General features: G+C 37.9%; 1 long non-coding RNA gene across 4 annotated transcripts; it reads right to left on the reverse strand.

Moving 5' to 3' along the window:
- Positions 1-934: 934 nt before the first annotated feature.
- Positions 935-11,647, reverse strand: LOC136240485 (uncharacterized). 4 transcript variants are annotated; one of them, XR_010693843.1, is made up of 4 exons: positions 11,564-11,647; positions 5,288-6,487; positions 4,832-4,985; positions 935-1,312 (listed from the first exon to the last, which is right to left on the reverse strand). It is a non-coding gene; the product is annotated as an uncharacterized lncRNA (long non-coding RNA). The 4 variants fall into 4 exon arrangements; XR_010693837.1 differs by having other exon boundaries at positions 938-1,312; positions 5,790-6,487; XR_010693832.1 differs by having other exon boundaries at positions 4,914-6,487.
- Positions 11,648-23,203: the final 11,556 nt, after the last annotated feature.

Below are 23,203 nucleotides of genomic sequence, written 5' to 3' on the forward strand. Positions count from 1 at the left end.
ACGCCCCATCACACTTAAGATCATATCTCAGTACTGGAACAGAATATTTACACTCTGTAAATTGCATCATAATGCCAATTAAATGCTGATTAAGAGATGAAAATTGCATTGCCATAGCGTAATGGTATAAAAAGTTATGAGCGATGAAAGTTTGATAAAGTAAGCAAAAATCATGAGCCCACATGCCCTATTTTTGCAGGCCTGGTCACATATACTAACCCCAGTTAGTACATCAGCACTGAAGGTTTGACAGCAACATGTCCTGCAGCCTTTTCAACCCCAGGATTCTATTAATGCTTATAGGTAATATCAACACTCCATTAATCTATTTAGAATTCTTTACTACACTGCTTTCACCAAGATAGAGAGCTCTGACAACTTACTTTTTTGAACGTATGTGTATTACTTGTTTCTGTATAATGTAGACTATGTAGTTGTGTTATACATGTTGTATGTACCTTGAGGAAGCACCCTTGTACAGGCTGAAACTTCTGGTGCAACCCTGTATTTTTAGATAATACTAACTGTTTTGCAATTCACTGCAATTATGCACCTTGAATATATGGCTCTCGTGGCCAGTGGTCTAAGAGTAAAGACTGCACTACACATGTCAATTGCCCATCAAGACTGTCAAGAGGGAACACACAGGTTCTCATTGTAGGTTCATTTGCAACCAGGATCAAAGAAACTTAGTGCCAAGTTAACAGTCAAGGACACTAAAAAATTTAAAACCACAATTGAAATATTTGGCACTATTGTTGCTGCTTAATCACTGGAAAAGGCTGTCACAGATCTACCTATAGTGCACACCTACATGACACTCCTTGTACACAGATATACTAACCCCAGGTTAGTATATCTGTGGCTTGTGTGTACACTGAAATTTAGTAAGTGACGTAGTTTCCACACTTGATTTTAAAGCCCTTTGTGCAATTATAAAACATGGTAATAAACATTCCACAGAAACAACACAAACAGTGACATTCACACACACGTACAATACACAGTACACAAGTACATGGAGCTAATTATTTAAGGTGTGACAATTTCTTCTAATGATTCAGCAACATCACTTTCACCAACACTACAACTGTTTAGTGCTGAGATCACATCATTCCAAGTTCCACCACATTTCTCTCTCAACCATGCCTGGAACATCTTCCTACAAGCTTCTCTAGTCTTCCTCTGACAGTCCTCTTCAATCTGATCCAGTGTGTGTGTGTATTAACACCTAACCTGAGGCCCAGGTTGTACCACTTTGTAGAACAACTACTACCAACATGTTCTAATAGATCTGATAGTGTAGGAGGATCTGTGGAGTATACACATGTTATGATGTATTGTACCTGTAACCTTGTGTAGTATGTGATGTGTATAGTTAATAGGAATATCATTATAACAATAATATGACCCCTACATTGCAACTTTAGTAATGTAGTCAACACATGGCTTGACAAGACCACTACTAGGAAATTAGTTAATAAAGGTGTTTTTCAGATACCAATGTGGTTTTCTAAAAATGCTAAATACCAAAATTAATGTAGTTACATCCCAGTACATGGGAGTGTCAAAGTGCTGTACTGGGTGATATGCATCGGGGATTGCGCATCCGTGGTCATTTGAAAGTTTAGGGAAATCTAAAATAGCCAATGAAATTTGTTTGAGGCACGAGATCAACTGGATCTTGGTGCAAGTCTTGGTGTGGCAGAATGTCCGCGGAAAATACTGGCGGTAATCTCGGTGGTAATAGTACGCCTACAGTCACAACAGTTGTGAATGTGGTGGGAGCAAGGAACACCACAGTGACGTCCAGTGAGCATGGCAAAACTGTGACAGTGCCGGTGTCCAATAATGCACCTGTTGTTCCCCAAGAAACCCACCACCTAGCTACTCAGAATTCTTTGCCGATGTTGTTACAGCTACTCAGTCAAGCGTCAAGAAATACTCACAGCTGTTACTAGTCGCAGTCCTCTTGTGCCAGTGAATACACCAGTAAAACCCACGTTGAGTTCTAATGTTAAAATATTCAACCTACTAAAGAAAAAGGACTTTGAGACTTGTGTTCTTAGAGGAGTGACTAAAGAAGCCATTTTAACACCAACTTTGATGCGAATGGAGTTGAGAAAGCAGTTTGGAGCAAGTTTAATTTCAGCTGACCCGGATTGTTCAATAGGGTACCTAAAAGGTGGTAGCAAACTGACCATATGTTCCTCAGCTGACATCGATGAGGTATGGAAATGTGGTATGAATGGAGAGTGTCACCTTGTGGTGTTATGCACCAAAGCAAAATGAACATAGCAGTGACAGTGATGATCCTTTGCCACAGAGAAAGAAGCGTAAGAAATTAAGTGCACTTGAAGAAAAGAACAAGAGAGTGGAATCTGTAATCTCACAGTTACGGGAAAGGCATGGAACTAGATTTACTAACATTCAGTACAGACTCTGGGGGGAAATGGTTGATGTTGATACTCACAAGTAAGTGTGCATGTGGTAGCTAGTATAATGTGGTGTGTTATGTATAGTTGTACATTATTACAGGTCTTTGGATGATCCACCCGGCATTCCAGCATTCTGTGGTCTCCAGAGGTCGTCAAACAGTAATAGTACTGTACATGCTCTGACAAATGCCATGTCAGAAATGGCAAAGAATATCACTTCAATTAGTGCTGCTCCTAACAAGCCTGATTTATGTACATCAACATCAATCTCACCAGGGAAAGTGGCTAACTTGAGGGCCAGTTACCTACAACAGTTACGAGATCTGTATCAGCTATTTGATTGTGGTGCTATCACACAATCCGAATTTATTGAACAGAAGAAACCTATATTGGACCAACTTACAAAGCTGAAACCTTAACTTTATGTTCAAGACTTCACCCGTAATTCATGATTTTAATATGAATGTGTGTATGCATATGTATGCACATGTCACTGTAGCTTTTGTATCTTCTAATCAGTAAAGTTGAAATACATGTCAATGAAAAATTGAAGTTATCAGTTGTGCATGATATTCTTAGACATATCCAGAAAACTTTATATATTGTCTACAGTTATCCACTGTAACTGACCGAAATGCCATCAGTAATATGCTTGCTATTGACAGTGATGTATTCAGCAATAAGTTATTTGCTTGCAGAAACTGTTTAACTTCTCCAAAAACACACTCTATTGGGTGGTGAATAAGGTGGTAAGAACCTGACCAAGGCTCCAACACCACAAATGGCATTCACGGCAGCATCGGTATGGTGAATGGAAGCGTTGTCCAAAACGACTATGGAATTATGATTAATTCCATCAAATGGCATCAAAAGAGGCAGCAGCTGGGTATACAAAATGTCCAGAAAAGTACCTCCATTGACAGTATTTTCTGTAATGTACACATCCTGCACACCATCCATTGATAGTATGCCTATAGCAGAGTAACGTACTCCCCTGAACTGCAGCTGGTGGTCCTGAGGAGCAAGACCTCGAATGCCATACCCATATTGACGCAATGCATTTCTCCTATCACAGCCTGTTTCGTCTATCCATAAAATCATTGCTGGATCAAATGCAGACATTTCAGCAATGAACTGTGCTCTCAGTAACTCTGATCTTTGTAAAGCTATGTGTGTAATCTTCTGTCAACTGAGCCCAATTTTATTCACTGCACGACATATGGTAGATACATCAACGTGACATCCTGCCTTCTGAAATTCTGCTTGTAGTTCTCTCAGAAATATTCCTGGATTAGACAATATGAGGTCAATTAAAAGGTATTTATCGCTTTCGCTCAGTTTAGAACAGCAACCATTTCGTCGTACTATTTTTTCCACCTGACCCGTAGCGTTAAACCTCTCAGCATACCTCAACACAGTTCTTTCGCTAACAAAAAGTGTCTTGGCCACATCTTCAGCTGGCTTTCTTAAACAAACATGATGCCAGACAATGCGCCACCGCAAATCATTTGAATACGACCAGGGCATTGCTACTTCAATGTGATTGGTTATTAATCACGAGTGATCATGGCCCCAAAACGCTTAAATGACCACGGATGCACAATCCACGATAACTAACTTATCACCCAGTGTGTGGGTTTTCAACTAGTGCATGGGGTGACAAATGAATTAATTAGAATACAGGTGCTAAAATCAGCTAATGGTGGCTTTTTGGCTATGATTCACACCGGGATATAAATTAGTTATATCCAAGTACACTTAAGCAATATCTTAAGTTATCACCCTCATCCCCAGTTTCGCTTCGGACTTGGGTGATAATTATGATGTCTCCCTTGTACTGAGATAAAACTTTAACTAACTAAATTTTTGGTAGTTAAATGGTGGCCACACATGAAGTCAAGCCCATACATGATCATATGTGTCTGTTGAAGTACGTTTGGAAGGAACATTTAATTTGTTCCTACTTAAAATTACTACTAGCACAATGTGGGTATAAATGTAAGAGTGTAAAATATACTATATAAGTGATAAGTACCGAGGTATATTTCATATACCTTACCGTTCTTCAAAAATTCAATACTGCCCATCACTAGCCACAACACACACACACACACACACGCATACACTACACCTACACACACACACGCACACGCACACGCACACACCTACACACACACACACACACACACACACACACACACACACACACATACACACACACACACAGACTACACACACAACACACACTACACCTACACACATACACACACACTACACACACACACACACTACACACACACACACACACTACACCCACACACACGTACGCACAGACACACACACACACTACACCCACACACACATACACAACGCACGCACACACAGACACATACATAAATGCACTAAGGATATTTGTATGTCTGACTTATGCAGGTATTCACATCATCTGGTTCCAGTCTAACAATCATCAATCACTTGACAATTTCCCTTGTTCAGCTTCATTGAGAGATGTCACATTATTCTCATCAGGTGGAGACATCAACATCACTGAGTTGGATATATATTAGAGAAAAGTGAATTGTCATAATCTACACACTTAGTAAGGTCCCAAAGTATACACATACCATAGTAAATTTAGACACACGTGGATGGCCACAATGTACAAGGTGACACAGTGATAACTTATAAACTAACAATGCTTGGTTCATCTATCCTAAACAGTCACATAAAATATTACCAAGCATCACTCGAACAATTAACCTCCTCCCCACCTGCATTAGGGAATTACAAATGATAGGTACAGGTAATCTTGAACTGCCAGACTAATATTATGTGTCTTATCGGTTCACTGATATAAGCACCAGCTCCATACAACTGGTCCAGATGATGACACTACGACCCATTAACAGCTTTACAGCACATCCCAACTGGTAATGAATACAAAATTATCTAATTGAGAGAAAGCAAATAGGTTTTCTGATATCATGTGATGAGGAGCCCCTCCCCTTTCCAGCAACAGGCTATAAACAGATGAAACCTGATAGCCACCAATTTTAATACTACTAAAGACTAAATGCTACTGTTTCCAAACAGATGATACGGAGACCATATTTAGTAGGGAATAAAACATATTTAGAAGAAGCAAGGAGGGACTCCCTTGTACCTACGCAGAAAAACAAAAACAAAAATACCAGCTAATTTACTCTCACCAGACCAATTTCAGTGAATTTTATTTATAATCATCAGTGCATGGCATATACTGTTAAAGCAAGATATTTGTACACGAAGCATAAACATTCACACAATTCCTTGATACATAAATAAACAGCTGGAAGACATCAACAAACTAACTTGGTGCATTTTCAGTATCCTGACAAAGTTGTGTCATCACTGTTACTACAGTATGTCAGCCTCTTCCAAAATGTCTCCAGCAAGATAAGACATGATCCACCATGTTTCTCTAAAATCTTCAAGAACTCGTAAAAACTGTCCGTATGATTAGTGTCTAACTGTTGAGCAATATGTTTCAAGAAACATTCACTATTCTGATCTCAATTGTTCACCATGTTCCCACCAAGGATCTGCTTTGAGATGTCCATGACAACGACTCTGTACCTTGGAATAATGTTCTATACAGCTACAGTACAGCTGTTGTAATAAATTCCTCAGTTAGTTTGAAGCAGTAAGTGCAGCTCATCAGACACAATAGAGAGATATTCACCAGAGGTACCGTAGATTATTGTTGCAGTATTCACCATTATCTTTGAAGTCATCCAGTTCTCCATCATTCTAGATATCACAAGTTTTCAGCTACTGTAATGTGTCATATTCCACAGATAGAACAATTAAATATCTCCCACGAAATTTCTCCCGGTGAATGATCTAACCATTCCATAAACATAGCCCTACAAGCTGTCTTACTGTCCCTACTATCATGTTGAATAGTCTTCAGTTCTTTAGAGTCTACACCAAGTTGTAACCCCATCTCAAACCATTTGGTGGCCATACTGGGAGTGACCAGTTCTGTTAGATTTTCAGAACATCAGATCCTGTAATGAATAATGAATGTCACTGGAACACTATCACATGAAAACACAGGAACATACCAAACATCTGAAGTGTCTTACAGAAACATGATGGGTATACCACAATACAATATTATTACATTATCTGCATAATTGCTAACAGATAACTGTTATTGACAATGCTATAGATTGAATTACACATCAGTGTCTCATTCAAATACTTTGACCCATAACTATACACTAAATAAAGTTTATAATTTGCTTAAAGCTGCACAGTCCAGAAAACTGGACCTAATATACGTGCCTTAGACAAAACACTGTAACTTTCGAAGTGTACTTCCTATGGTTATGTCTACTTGTGATGTAATAAACATTAAAATGGTACCTAGGGTTTTACCCTAACACTAAACTGTAAGACCAAAACCTGCCGTGCAAGTAGCCTTTTGGTAAAGATACACACAAACCCTTTACATACATACCTTTATAAAATCATTCATAAACATGAGTATTTCGGATGTATATTGATAATCAAACTAACAGTCACTATAATGAGATGGTTTTATTAATAAGGTACACAGTATGAACTCTGAACTACACCACAGCTACGTTTGGTCACCACATACTGTACAGTGGCTACTACATGAAATTTCTCTGCCTGCCTGAAATTTCTCTGCCTGCCTGAAATTTCACTGTGTAATAAATAAGAGAATACCCCTCATCCCTAATACTCAACATACAGTAGTGTGTACAATAACGACAGCTAATACAAAAATGGTGGAATTTAGCCCAGCACTGCAACATGGTTAGCTTCCAATGAGTGCTTGAGACTAGAGATGGACCGATACCACTTTTTACCGATACTTCCGATACATAAGTATTTGTACTGAAATTATTTGCCAATTCCGAAACCGATACTAAGCATTGAAACCTAGACAAATTTATTATAGAAATTTCACTGTTGTGATACATAGCTAGCTATTAAAATAATTAAATATCACAGTAATTGATTGATCTCAGTTCAATCAAGTTTCAAAATATTCATTGTATAAACAGCTAAACATCATTGTGGATTACTAATTTCTTGATTTGAGGTAGTTTTCTTGTAAGCTTATTGATTAGGTAATTAATTGCGTGGGCGACCGATGATTATACAATATTTGTACAGCCTTGCAACCAAACCTTTTCATGAAAAAGCAAGCCAAGTAGTCATAAACTTATTTCTTTGAGGAACAACTGCACTGCCATTTAATTACAAAGGATTCATGTGCTCTAATATATTAGAATACACACGGAGCAATTGTAGCAATACTTGGAAAAGAGTAACAAAGGCTTTGTTTTCACTACTTTGCTACTGGAAACTTAGCTAGAGATGGTTTAATAAAAGTGGTGAGAGTCTACTGGTGGTATCTGTACCTTGTATTACCGATACCGATACCGATCCTATACCATTGGTATTGGCATCGATACTGATACTGGTATCGGTCCACCTTTACTTGAGACAGTAAGAAATGGGGACACTAAAGCCCAGCAAATTAACAATAATGTAGAATGGCTATAAGTAGTTAAAACGCTAATGCAATAACACACAGAAATGAGAGAATAAGCACACGCTGTGCTGGTGTTACTACATGACATGGCAATAAGCCTTTTCCATAATGACATCACATTGGTTTTCTATTTGGGGTACTCTTATATTTTCGAGTATTGCGTCCTATGACGACAAGTTTTTCATGAACCATTTAGTTGTTAATAAAGGATGATATTGAAGCCAAGTTACCAGGTATGGTTACAACGTATATAAAGGAATGTTATTACTACTCAGCCTTCAAAACCAGTCAAAATTTTCAAAACCCACGTAGATTATTTAATTTTCCTGTGTTATACCCATATCTGTTAGTTTTAGCTTGATATCTTCTTCCTGAATCACACAAACGATTGATCTTCATTTGTTGCCCAATATTACCTGTACTCGAAAACATTAGAGTCCCCCAAATAGAGGTCGCCATTTTTTGCTCTGACGTCATTATGGGAAAGGCTTATAACTGCAACTATCACATGGTCATCTGCAATAATCACATACCAACCCTAGCATGCACACACACATACACACATTATACAATACATTAATGTTGAGTTTACAACAAAAGCCCTTATGCATACTGACTGGGGGAATACCACATTAAACCATCACAACATATTAGGTCGGTACTGCTGACTGACTAACACACTGAGCTGAATAGCAATCTGGATGGGACCTGGTTTAATTCAAGCACAACATGGGTCAAGAGTACGTATAGTTTTGGATAGCATCTTGTAAAGTGAGAGAATTAGTGAGTATGTAATACACTCCATAGACAGAAAATGAAACATCAACTTGGCATAGCTCAATCAGTTCATACTGTTATTTATTTCGAACCTGCTGTACCCAGGTTAGAAGATATTGTGAACATGGTGATAGTCTCTCAAGAAGACAAAATTTCACCTTATGACATATTAGTAGTAGTACATGTAAATCACTATAGTGACTATGTATATGTGTATATGAAAATATACTTTCGTACAGTGTTTATTTTAGAAATACAGTCAAGACGGGATAAGGATAATAAATTCTTTTGTACAATTTAGTAATCCAGTATGGTTCATGTTGAGTTAGTGAATGTATCCGAGGACACTCAATTTCGGTTAACAATATTAAGTTACTATTGTTGGACCTCAGCAAGGATTTTCTATGTATTCCACAATGTGACCATGATGTATCATACTCCATGATGGCTGGTGACACATTGGAAACTAGTCTAAACTACGGTGGTCATGACACTGTACAGCTTATTCAGCTGGTTCTACACTTTGTTTCCATAGTTATAGTACCTTTTATTAAGTGCTTTAAGCTTATTTGCTTTACTGCCTGCTTCTTTTAGTTTATTACTATTAGATGAGCAAGTTGTCAAGCTTGTATCAGAAACAATAGTGTGAACCGAGTAAGAGTTGAAAATACTCTGGCTAACATATACAGGTGGGCAAGTGAAGTTTTACTTCATTTTTTATATGAGCTAGATGTATAGCTATATTAGATGGATCACATGACTCTTAGCTAGTTATAAACTTACAAAGCTACCAAAAAGATTGATAATTAATAGCATTGATGAGGTAAGTGAAGTGACAGGATGAAAAACTAACAAGTAAGATTATGTCGGCTAAAGGTAAAAATCAGACAATAAAATCTCAGTGATCAATGCAAGACCTTTTACTACAAAAGGAAAAAAGCAGTCTGCAGCTGGTCATGAGAGACACTAGTGTGAGAGTAGAGCACCTATCAATGTTAAGACCCTACCCCCTACTTAATTAGTTGAGGATTTGACAATTAGCAAGAGCACAAGCCCCACTACTTGGGCATATGGTGTTGTCTAACCTCCTACCAATCCTAATCCCTACCTCAGTAAATGGGTGATTCACATGGATGTGACTAAAACACGGAGACTGGAAAATCAACTCACAAACAGACTGAGGGAATTACCTTACTGCAGCTGTTAAATATTTTGCTCTCAACGGCATTGTTCTTCCACCAGATGTCTAAAATAATCTGACACCACAGCAGTATACTGTACTCTCTGGATTTGGCTTAAACTGACATTTGTATCTGATTTGGATTATTCCACCAACCTTCAAATTTGGCTTGTAACAAACTTACCTTTTGTGTTTTCATTTGATTATGTATTTGGTGAATCTTTCTGTAAATTTTCTTTGTACTATTGTTTCATAACCATTTTAAGATCGTGTAAGATTTGTATAGTGTATATTTTTTGTTTCATGACATGTTGTGATTCTGTAGCCCATTTTTATATTTTGTAACCTACTGACCTTATGTAATGCTGCAGGTTACTAGATTTTAATACTAAACTGTTAATTCATCAAAAATATAACATCTCTGTTTTGCTAATGATTAACATAGAGGCACTAATCCGAAAGAGCATGCACTTTAATTAGAAAAATGAGCATTTGTTTAATAAATCAATGTGCTTTAATCAGAAAGTACTGGTCGAGATAATGGGTTGACTTCACTTTCATCACCACACTTAGAAGTCAGCCATTTTGAGTATTGCCATACATGACATGCAAACATGTATTAATGTTTTAAGCACAGGGCATATAAATAATTGTAGTACACACTTTGTGATCATCCCAGCTAAGGGGAAGTGGAATGGCTACTATAAGTGAGTTTGCGTGTAATGTTAGAGCTGCCACTCAGTATAATTGACGTGTTAAGGTAACCTCCTAGTTTGTTTGTGAGTCTATTTTCCACTCCACTCCATGTTTTAGTCACGTCTGATTCATATCACAAGTACAAGTTTGTGTACACTGCGTCATGCACAGCTCAATTTATTAAATGTGACCAACTGAGCAAAAAACTAGTTGTTTTGCACATTCCTCGAATTCCATTTTATTTCATCTGTTATCTATAGTAACAAAGGAGTGGACAGACAAAGTTTCAGCCTTTTGTGATGACTAGTCTTGGAGTTATAGCGGTAGACAGTTGAGAAAGGATTTGTATAGCAACAATACAGTAAATAAATTACAGGCACTTATTTAATTGATCATAGCTCCCGACTGAAACTGACAAACTAAAAAGACAAGAATCAGCTCAGTCTGTTCACCATGACTGGCAGACTGATCAGGGTTGAGTGTTTTCCCTCAAGTCTTCATGTGGACAAAGACCAGAAAATGACAACAGTAAACTTTATTTCTACTGCAGCGTATATAAGTACCCAGAACTCTTGTTCCTTATACCGTATGTATGAAAGATTTTCTTACTCTACACAAATAGATTTGAGTCTCGTTTCAGTGCATACCAAAGCAATTTGTAGCATGCATATTTTTACCAACAGAATTTTGCCAGTTTTTGCTCAGCAGGTTACTGAGCCAAAATCCCCAGTACTAGGGACAGGTAATGCCCAGTACTGCCCCATTATATCTCATACTGGGGTTTACAAATGATACAATACCGAGGTGACTACCCCTTTGTTTATTCTATTTACGATTACTGGGAGTCAGCACAGCTCGGGGACAACACCCAAGCACACACAATAAACAATAGAAAAGTACCTTGTGCTGACGTACTTGAATCATCTTCGGATAGCACTAGATTGATCTTTCTTTTAAGTAGCTAGGTCTTTGTATATGTCTTTATTATTATTATTATTGATTGTTGTGCAGACCTCAAAAGAGTATGGTGCACAAAAAAGGGTACAATTGCTACTGTCAATTACAAAAGAAAAACAAACTTATATAATTATACAATATTTACTATACACAAGACCATATATACACATTGATAAATTATTAAACAGTTACTAGTCCAGCTAGGCTGTGCTTGAATTGGTCAATCTCTGTTAAATCAATCACGTGTTGGGGTAAGGAATTCCAAATATTGATTGCAGAGGGGAAAAAAGAAAATTTATAACAGTCAATTCTAGTCATTGGGGTTAAAAATCTCTTATCATGGCCTCTGGTGTGATGTAGGTTAGGATTAGAAAAAAGGAAATCATCAGCATTAATATCGATTTGGTGAGATATAATTTTAAATAACATTGTAGCCTTCTGTTCATTCCTGCATCTGGCTAAGGTAGGCCAATTAAGGTTAGATAACATTTCAGTGACGCTGGAATATCTAGAATAGTTGTTAAATGCAAACCGTGCTGCTCGTCTTTGGACATTTTCTATGGCATCGATGTCTCTTCGCGTGTGGGGTGACCAGACTGTGTCTGCATATTCTAAGATAGGTTTAATCAGGGCTTTGTAGCAGTTACTTTTGACTTGGAGAGGACACTTGTTCAAGTTACGTTGCAAGAAGCATTTGGTGTTATTGGCCTTTTTAGTAATTTGTTTAATGTGCTCTGACCAGGATAAGCTTTTGTCGATAGTTACACCTAGATACTTAGCATGTGTTACCTCTTTTATAGTTTTACTTTGCAGTGTGTATTGAGCTAGTATTGGGTGCTTCTTGTTAGTGATTCTAAGAAATTCACATTTTTGTAAGTTGAATGACATTTTCCAGTCAGCTGCCCATTGTTCTAAAGTGTTAAGATCCTGTTGTAATCTGTGACAGTCAGCTTGGGAATGAATCGTAGTATACAATAGCACGTCATCAGCATAAAGTTTTATCTTAGATGTAATTCGGTTAGGCAGGTCATTAATAAAGCAAAGGAACAATAGGGGAGCGAGGACTGTCCCCTGAGGAACACCAGATGATACCCCAGTCAGGTCACTTTGTTGACCGTCAACTACTACACATTGGGATCTGTTTAACATAAAGTTCTTTATCCAATCTAGTATATCTCCTCGAATGCCATAATGATGAAGCTTGTGAAATAGATGGTAATGGGACACTTTGTCAAATGCTTTTGAAAAATCTAAAAATATTACATCAGACTGCTCTCCATTGTTCAAGGTTTCAGCAAAATCATTTACAGCTAATATCAGTTGGGACTCGCATGATCTTAAGCGACGAAAGCCATGTTGTTGGTCACATAAAATGTTATGGTGAGATAAATGAGCAAATACATGTGAATAAACTATGTGTTCAAGAATTTTTGAGCAAATGCATGTCAAGGAAATGGGTCTGTAGTTATTAGGGATAGCACGGTTACCCTTCTTAAAAATGGGTACAATATATGCCCTTTTCCATTTAGCGAGATACGCGTATGCTCCGCCATGTTCTTCAATCATTTTTAGCATATTGCGGAACGTGTGTGTCTTCTTAGACGACTCTAAAGGGACAGCGACAAACTGTAGGAAACGACGAGCATTCTCTTGTTACGTGTCTGCAGCCATTATGCGTCTTGTTCTGTAAAGTTCCCTATCTTGGCCGATACGAACTTCACCATCAACGTCTCAACTGATAATGCATCTATCAGTTTGGGGTACTGTTCTACAAACACTTCCAGACATACTTCGGCAGCACAGTCTTGACTTCTTTTGCTACAGCCATTTCAAACACGCGCACTCTAAGTTAGCGCTGCAAAACGCTAATTAAATAAATTAAAGCGCATCCACGATTTGCAGGGGCGTGTCCAGGGGGGTTCAAAGGGTTCCATGGAACCTCCCTTTTGAAAGAGCCTATCTTACTCGAGATACTCTAATAGAGCAGTCAAATCGAGATACTCTAATAGAGCATTCAAATCGGCAATAGAGCAGTCACGGTGGTCTTTTGAGTAGCAGTGTTTCAAGCTATGTACCTAGTTATAAATATAGTTGATGAGGGCATCTGTGGTGAGGGGCAACTGTAGATTGCAAGGCCATAAAAATTCGCAACAGTCAAATCTTCGTCAACAAGCTCCTACATGGTAAAGTTATCGATTTCAAATACATTCAATCCTCTAGCAACCTACCTACAAGTACTCCTACGAATAGTACTGCTCCTGATTCTATGGAGCACCAGTCTTCCTCTCAATGATTACCTCATCAAACAGCATCATGTAATCATAAGGCTAATTCCCTGAAGTGTCTCACGATTAATTATCAAAGTATTTACCCCAAGAAAGATGTATTTGCTGTCCTTGTAAATCAAATTCATCCTGACTTAATCTTTGGTTGTGAATCATGGCTATCTCCTTCTGTACACTTTTTGACTGGAATCATCGGATAATTCTTTACTACCTGATGTTGTACTCTTGTTTGGAAACTGTTAAGACTCAAAAGTATTTGGTAATAACTATTGATGATCAGCTGCAATGAGACATCATGTTTCAGCTGTTTGTAAACAACTCTCACTCCATCTGTTTTGGGTAAATTCCCAGACACAGCTTGCCAAGTACAGTTATCAAGATGTTGATTGATTCCATAGTTTTGTCTTGCCTTAATTATGCATTGCCAGCATGGTGCCTGGTTACTCACTCCAGCATCTGCAAAGACTGCTAAATTGGGGAGTCTGCATTGCTGCATCACTGCACAAGTATGATCATGTTTTTGTTCATCGAGCTAGTACAGTCTCAGATTCAGTATCATCTTTATGTGTCATCTATAAACAGTACAGTCCTCCTCAAGGTATGTTTCTTGACCCTCCAATTGAATTTGGTACCAGGCATAATTACTGTAGTAGACATGAGAATTGATGGATTGCTAGAGGCTAACAAAAACTCAGAGACCTTTTCAAAATGTGGCTGGAAAGTTGTGGAATGAACGGCCAGAAGTAGCTACTTCATCTAACTTTCCCGCTACAGCTTATGGTGATTTTTAAAAACTGTTTCTTAAAATTAGTTTTTGTAGTTGTGCATATATGTTGTGTGTTTGTATATTCATGCGGCGTTTGTATGTGGTTGTATATTTCTTGTATATGTATGTGTTTGTAAACTGTGTATGTGTATGTTGTATTATTTCATGTGCACGCATGTGTGTGTTCCAGTGTGGAAGAACAGCTAGTCCGAGCACTGGAGTTTAAACTAATAATCAATCAATCAATCCTGCAGTATTTATTGCAAGGGACAACAGCTGCAGCTGGGCTCCCAATAGTGATAAAAGTTTACAATTCTATACCTTCTTCTCCCAATAGCCAAACTGTCCAATTGTCACAATAGTTTGTTTCATTACATTTAACTTTCCTTGCACTTGTACTGTATGAATTCTTTTATCAGTTTATTTTCTTCAGTGTTTAGCAGTTAAGTTATTGAGTAAAACTTAGTATGTGTGTTGTTTAGGCAAGGATGATATTGACAAAAATGGGAGTTTGTAAAAGACGGAATAAGGAATAGCGGAATAACGGAATAACTCGCATCACAACGAATGGGCATTTATATGGCTTATGCAATGTTAGGGTGATTGTACTGTTACAGCTGTGAACTCATCCTTCGTAGATATCCTTACAATGTTAGGGCGATTGCGTGTACTGTTACAGTTGTGAACCACACTGCTTCGTCGCTCATAGCCGTCCTAGCGAAGTGATTAATATATGCTCTTACTACTACTGTATATGTAGATAAGTATCATTGCGCTAGCACAGCTAGAATATACAGTAGTTAGCTATTAGTTTCGTTTTAAGTCTTCATCCTTCCAGTGGAGGGATGAAACGAAACGGCTGTCACACCCCCTTTTGCTTGCGACATTGGTACCATACTTTACATACAGTAGTGGCTAGTAAGAGCTCAGTATAATCAAATGTAATTTTGCACTTCGTAAGCGGGTACTGTATGTTAAGTATGGTACCAAAGTCATGAGCAAAGGGGGCGTGGCAGTCGTTTCGTTTCATCCCTCCACTGGAAGGATGAAGACTCGAAAACGAAACTAATAGCTAACTATTGTATATTCTAGCTTAGTTACATACAGTAGTAGTAAGAGCGTATAGTAATAATTTCGCTAGGACATCTATGACGAAGCAGTGTAGTTCACAGCTGTAACAGTACACGCAATTACCCTACATTGTAAGGATATCTACGAAGGATGAATTCACAGCTGTAACAGTACAATCACCCTAACATTGCATAAGCCATATAAATGCCCGTTCGTTGTGATGCAAGTTATTCCGTTATTCCGCTATTCCTTATTCCGTCTTTTACAAACTCCCGACAAAAATATCACATTCACTAATTAGCTTCCATATACTTTTCACTGAGTTACGGTAATGTAGTGACCACGCAATGTTATAAGTCCAATGATGTGACTCTTTACCTCATCAATTCTGTATCACTTCAAGATGTCCTTTTGTGGTGATCGATTCCAACAGCTAACACATTGCAAATTAAGAGCAATATTTTTATTAGATGATAACAAGCAAAATCATTTTTTTTAATGTAGTAGTTACAGTATATAATGACCACGAGGAATTTGCCTGATATATATGTCCAAGCCTGAGGGCTGCCCAAGGTAGGGTCCGCAATCCGAAAAATCAACTTCTACAAATCAATCCCCCTACCATGGTGGGATGTTCATTGTAGTATCCCATTGCTTGATCCACCATGAAAGCGGTGGCACTGTTCTATACCATATGCGTATTTTGTACCGTACGCGTATGGTATGTACCATACGCGTATGGTACATACCATACGCGTACGGTACGATTTTCCGTACCATACGCGTACGGTATAGACATACGCGTATGGTACGTACCATATGCGTATTATGCCTTTTCTCAGTATCTTCTAGCCTTGCCATCACCTAGCTACAATGGGCTGTCTTTACAAGCATTTCTAGCTGAGCAAACTTAGAACACAACACAATAATCTGCTTACTACTGAGCTGTAACTATAAATTTATTCATCAGCACACTGCATGCATTTTATCCTTGCCATGTATGCCCATGCATTTCCCACTATAGTCCTATACTAATGTACCTAAATCTTATGTAGCTACATGATCTCACTTTGTCTGCAGAACTTTACATAAATGGTACTGTGCATGTATGCTACTTTATACAGTAGCTATCAGAAGCATGCAGATGGTCTTATATATATATATATACTCAATTATAAGTGTGGATAACTGACAATTTACAACAGAATTGGGTAAATAAGCAAGGAGAGCAATTACAACATACATGGTAGCTAGTAAGTTCTAACTGAATTATACATAATTATACTGCTTGTGCAAAGCTAATAACTGGAAAAATGAACTTCGTAAGTGTCATCAGTTGTGCAACATGGCTCCTCACTATATTTGCATTTTTATATACTATGTACACTCTTCTTCTTTTGAAGATCCAATGTCTTGTTTACGTACTTTTCTTGTTTATACATACTGTAAATAGTATATTCATCACACTGGACCTACAAGCACAAATTAATGTGGATGTTGTTAACTTTAAAGAATACATTCAGATAAGAGTAGCTAAACACATTGTCTTCCCATCCACAAGCATGACAGTAAGTAGCAAGTAGCTAAACAACGTACTTAACAATAATAAAACAATGCTATATACATTCATTACTGAACTATACATTAGAACTCATAAACTCACCATAAAATCTCTGCCATGTTATGTTTTCCTACTTCATCTCAGCAGGCAATGTACATGCCTCATTCAATAACAAAGATTCAGCGAACTACAGTTTTAAAAAATTTATTGCACAATTAATTACTATGCACATCAGTCTTAGAGTATAGCATGTCTAATATTGCTATATTAAGCTACAGCCATGCAGATTTACATTAATTTGCAAACTAAAAACATTACTTTCTCTACAGTTATATCTCTTTGCTACCTCCCTCAATGTTATTGTATCAGCATTCTCCAGGTCTTCCTCTGTTTGAGCAATCATTATACATTGTACTTCTCGAGCTCATCTGATTAAAATTGTCTGTTCAACACACCTTTAGTGCCACCAGGCATAAATATCCATTTTTAAGTGGAAGCTAGAGTACTAACAAATTAAAGGTAAACAATAGATTATATGTAGCAACAATAGAATAAAATATTTAATGAAATAATATATATATGCCTGAAAAAATTGGCTCCATTTGCCAATGGATGCAAATTATTTAATATGGTTGCTATGTTGTAACCAATCAGAATGCAGTATATGGATAATTATATCAAAATCTTATGTTTATATTTAGCTACAATGCTACCTCTATACTGGCTTAGTGTTTATATCACTATGCATTCCAGATATATTCATTGAAAAATCGCGAATATCAATATGCTGGCACAATTCTACAGCCTAAAAGAAATGAATGTCTTTTGTCCTAAATAATGCTTTAGAAGATCAAACTTCAAATTTCAGTTTCTGAGTAAGACAAGGAGCATACTGCTCTTGTTTTATGTTGGAGGGATAATTGGGAACCTTTAAACCCAAACACATTTTTACAAAGTTCATATATACAAGTATAGAGAAACCCCTAGTAGAGTTTTGGGTAATATCGCTCTATATAGCTTTTAATTATTGTACTAATCTTTGACTATCTTCAGGAGTATTTGTAAACACATAAATATTATGTGTGGGTATTGTTCTAATTGTAGGGAAGTGTAGGCAGACTATTTATAGGCAAAACAGACTACTGTATATAATATTATTAATCAATAACTGAAAGTACACAATAACAACTAACTGTTACAACTACAGTACACAATATTAATGTTATACAGGTATGTATAAATTACATTATATTACATCATGTCACATCATTACATTACTTCATTAACTCTATTATAGATATGAAGGAGGAGTAGCATTTGTAATAATGGCCTAGTTTTGAATTTTCATTGTATCAACAATGGATCATGAATCCAATAAGAAGCAATATATGTGTATAGCAATTGCAGCCACAATGTACTGTGTGGAAGAAGAAACAAAAATTAAAATTTACCACACGTTGTCAGTGTGTGCAGTTGCTATGCAACAGCTGGATAATTTGTGACTGGATTTGCAAAAAGGTACCTTTTTCACAGACAAAATTTGACCCATGCATATTTTGAAATTCGGGGTTTCATAAGTTTTTGAACATATACCTTATAATTGCGCATGCCTGCATGCAATTATCCATGAGTGTACAGTAGCTACTAGTATCTATCTACATTTTGATACTAAGAGCAAGTTTATCAGTGTAAGGAGTCAAGTGTTACATCATTTTATTTGCTGGTATGTAAAATGTGTGGAAAAGGTACCTTTTCACAAATCTGGTCATTTTAACTCAACTATATTCTAAAGAACGCATACAGTATACCAGCTTGTGTACTTTCAAATCAATTACACTGTGGATAAATGAAGTCATTTATTATAAAAATGCAAGATGGAAATCCATGACAAATGAGGCAGTAGACAGCAGGACGAGGCAATAAATCAATATGTACAAAAGTCAGAAGACATCAAGAAAATAATCCACAGGTGCTTACATAACCATACGGGTGATAGCTCTATTACATGTATTTTGTGGAACTGTCAGATACTTTGATGAAATGAAATGAACAGAAAGACTAGCCCCTCCCCCATCCCTCTTCCCCGAACAAAAATGAAAGCAGAGTGCCATCAGGCGTAGTCAATAGGTACGGCAGTGCAAAAACCTTCTGCTTGATAAAGTTGATATTATACGCATACCAGGTTAGCTATACTCAGATGGTACGATTTTCCGTACCATACGCGTATGGTTGTACCGTACGCGTATAGGCATATGGTATGTACCATACGCGTATGGTACAAAATACGCATATGGTATAGAACAGCACGATTGTTGTCTTCACAGAAATATCATTTTCAGTATCTCACAACTGATGCAAGATTTATTTTTAAAATTTCGTGCTCCACACAAAGGACCGGATGAAACTTGCTACTTAGCCACATTGTATCCAGAGTTGTTGTAGTTGAAAACTACGCACAGAAATAAGTAAATGATTTGCTGGGTGCCCGGCACAGGGTTGCTTTCTTTGAAAAAACAGACAAAGAAATACGAAGTTTCGAGTTCAAACTTCCCTACCACCCAGGGCAAGAGAAGCCAACTATTCCTCATAGTGTTTCAATACGGTTGAGTGCATAGTCCGTCTATGCTGTTAGTTTGGAAAAGATCTGAGACTTCTCACCATCTGGGTGACGAGCGTCAAAATTTTCTGCAGCATCAAAGAATTGTGTCGCGCTTTCTAGCCATTTCCAGCGCTTCTGCAGCCTCAACAATCATCAATTATAGACTAAAACTATGGCAAAAGATGTCCCTGAACGTCTGATAATAGCGGTTGTCAATTATTGCTTCATCCACAGCTTCCACGTCTCGCTCTAAGCTATGTATCAAGGGAGGCAGCAAAATCGTTCAAAATTGAGTTCACCTCTCACGCTCCACAGCAGCTTCAAATCTTCACTAGATCACCCTACATCACCATTATGCTGCAAAACATCCCAAAACAAACCGAAAAATGCACAAAATCCTTCATTTTTGATTCGAGCTGGGTGGAGCTCCTGGTGAGCTGCTGGTATACTGCATCATATGAAATCACAGAAATACCAACTACTACTACTACCAAACGTTTTGGACCATCTTTTATCATCATTCTAATCAAAATTAAGTGACCAGTGTGGCATCAGAAGTACTGGAAAGCACTTTGGTACCATTGAGAGAATCCCTTGAAATGATGCACGAAATTTTTGACGTTCTTCACCCAGATGGTGAGAAGTCTCAGATCCTTTCCAGACTAACAGCATAGACAGACTATGCATCCAACCTTATCACATCACTATGAGGAAGAGTTGGCTTTTCTTATCTTGGCTGGTAGGGCAGTTTGAATTTGAAAATTCGTATTTTGTTTTCTGCTTTTTGAGAGAAAGCAACCCTGTGCCGGTAACCCAGTGAATCATTTGCGTATTACTGTGCGTACTTTTTAACTAAATTAACTCTAGATAATACCTAGCTAAGCAGCAGGTTCTATCCTGTTGTTTGTGTGGAGCACGAAATTTAAAAAATAATTTTTGCATCTCATGAAATACTAAAATCGATAGCTCTGTGAAGACAACAATCGTGCCTCCTGTTTCATGGTGGATCTAGCAATGGGATACTACAATGAACATCCCACAATGGTAGGGGGATTGATTTGTGAAAGTTGATTTTTCGGATTGCGGACCCTACCCAAGGGCACGAGCATATATATCAGGCGAACCCCAAGTGGCCATGGTATGGTGCAACTCAACAATTATCGACCAGTGAGTCATAAATTAGTCATACATCGTAGAACAGTGAAATGTTCGACATAATTAGATTAACTATCTCCCAATATAGGTTCCAAAAATCAATTCCACAATCAAAACTATACAAAAATAGTGTCGATTATAGCTACGGGCATACGTTCATCGATTATCAACCTTCTCTATCTACATATTAACAACTCACCTATTAATATCAATTATCTATTATCGACATATTACAAGAAATGGAAAAATGTTTTGTTATGAATTTAATAAAGTAATACAACTATGCAAGCAATCTATCATGAGAAGGGCTTACGCCTAAAAAATAAATTGGTGTGAACCTACAGTTTAAGAGTTATGCACTAATTTATACTTACAGATTCCACACACATACAGGTCATCATTAACTTGTAAGCACTGGTTGTGCATTAACTTCTTGCACTGTTCGTCAATACACTGAACCCATTCCTTCATCAGCTTCCCAGCACTTGACAAGTCATCCTGGTATAATATAGCACATTTGTCGCTAGAAATTTCCTTGTCTTGTACACCATATCAGGAGTGTAGCCAGACGTTTTTTGAAGGGGGTTCGGATTTAAAGTGGAATGTCTTAAGGGGAAGGCCTGGATGCTTCCCCTAAGTTTGAATGAAAATGATGCATACACAAAATGTACCCTTAGGCAGTAACATTAGAAGGTGCTGTTTGTGCATCTACAGTAACTAGCTAAAACCTACACACTGCTACTTATGCAGCTTATAGAAACTATAAACCTATTGTAAAACTAACTAATCTTCACTTCCAGACAGCATACCAACAGCCAACTTCAATTTCCTAGCACACGGAATCCCTAGTCCCTTAGTTGGCAATACTTCTTTCCAGCTATACATTAGTCCTGGCCGGTCCTCCTGCGGATTTTCAATAACTTCAGACTTGGTCTGTCCAAATCTCGTGTAGCTCCACTAAAACAACACACTCTACCCAAGCTGGAGCTCATGGCTACAGCCATAGCAACTCGCCTAGGTTCCTTTGTAGCAGACTCTCTCAGCCACAACACCATCATTCACTATTGGTCTGATAGCCAGATAGTTCTTTGCTCGCTCCAAAGCAAGAAAAAGCTGAAACCATTTTGTTGAACACAGAGTTAAAGAAATTCTAGCTATCTCATCAACTTGGAGATACTGCCCAACTGCTTATAATCCAGCAGATCTCTTGACTCGAGGATTACCAGCTGAGCAATTGGTTAACTCAACACTGTGGAGACATGGCCCTCTATTGCTATCGTTTCCCACTGAATGACCCACCTGAAACCCTTCAGAAGCCATACCTGTGCAGGCTAACATTGTTGAAGAATCTCTGTCATCTGCTAGCATCCACAGCACAACTATATTGCCACCTACCGATGGTATACACACTTTAATTGTGACTGAATTTGACAAAACAAGGCTTCGACGCACAAAGCTTTGTTAGGAGATATGGCGATTTTAAGGAATCATTGTGTAATAACTTCCCAGTGCCTACAGCTGTGCAAACAAAATTTGCACCAATTGTTCATCTGTTCACTAGCTATCACTGAGTGGGTGTATACATTTCTGATGCCCAAAATTTGCCCTGTTTTGAGCAGCTTTTTTCGAGCGGGTAATAATATCACAGGTGGTAGTAATAGGGTAGGAGGGTGGGGGTGGACGGTGGTCTTAATATACGGGTATAGAATGAAGTAAGAAGACGATTGGAATCCAGAAGCCAAGTTTGGGCTCTCCATGGCCATCCATGGCCCTCAAATTACTCCAAATTGACTGAGAATACTATTGGCAAGCTCTCTGTGAAGTCCCAGCTCACTGCACACCATTATCACAAAGCCATGGCCATTTAATGGTGCCAATCTCACACTCGTGGCTTTGACAGGGTCGGAAGAAAGCTGCTACAGAAACCAGACCTGCCAGTGCTGAAGGAACTACAGTGTGAAATATGATAGTGTATTAGACCAGCAATCCATTTCTGGTAAAATCGTCTGGGGTACCGCAGGGAAGCATTTTGGGACCATTGTTCTTCATTGCTTATATTAATGACATATCTCAATATATATCTTTCTCAAAGTTATTCTTATTTGCAGACGACGCCAAGCTTACCAAAATTATTAACTCTCTTCAG

Source organism: Dysidea avara, chromosome 1 (genome assembly GCF_963678975.1).
Source record: "Dysidea avara chromosome 1, odDysAvar1.4, whole genome shotgun sequence".
NCBI lineage: Eukaryota > Metazoa > Porifera > Demospongiae > Dictyoceratida > Dysideidae > Dysidea > Dysidea avara.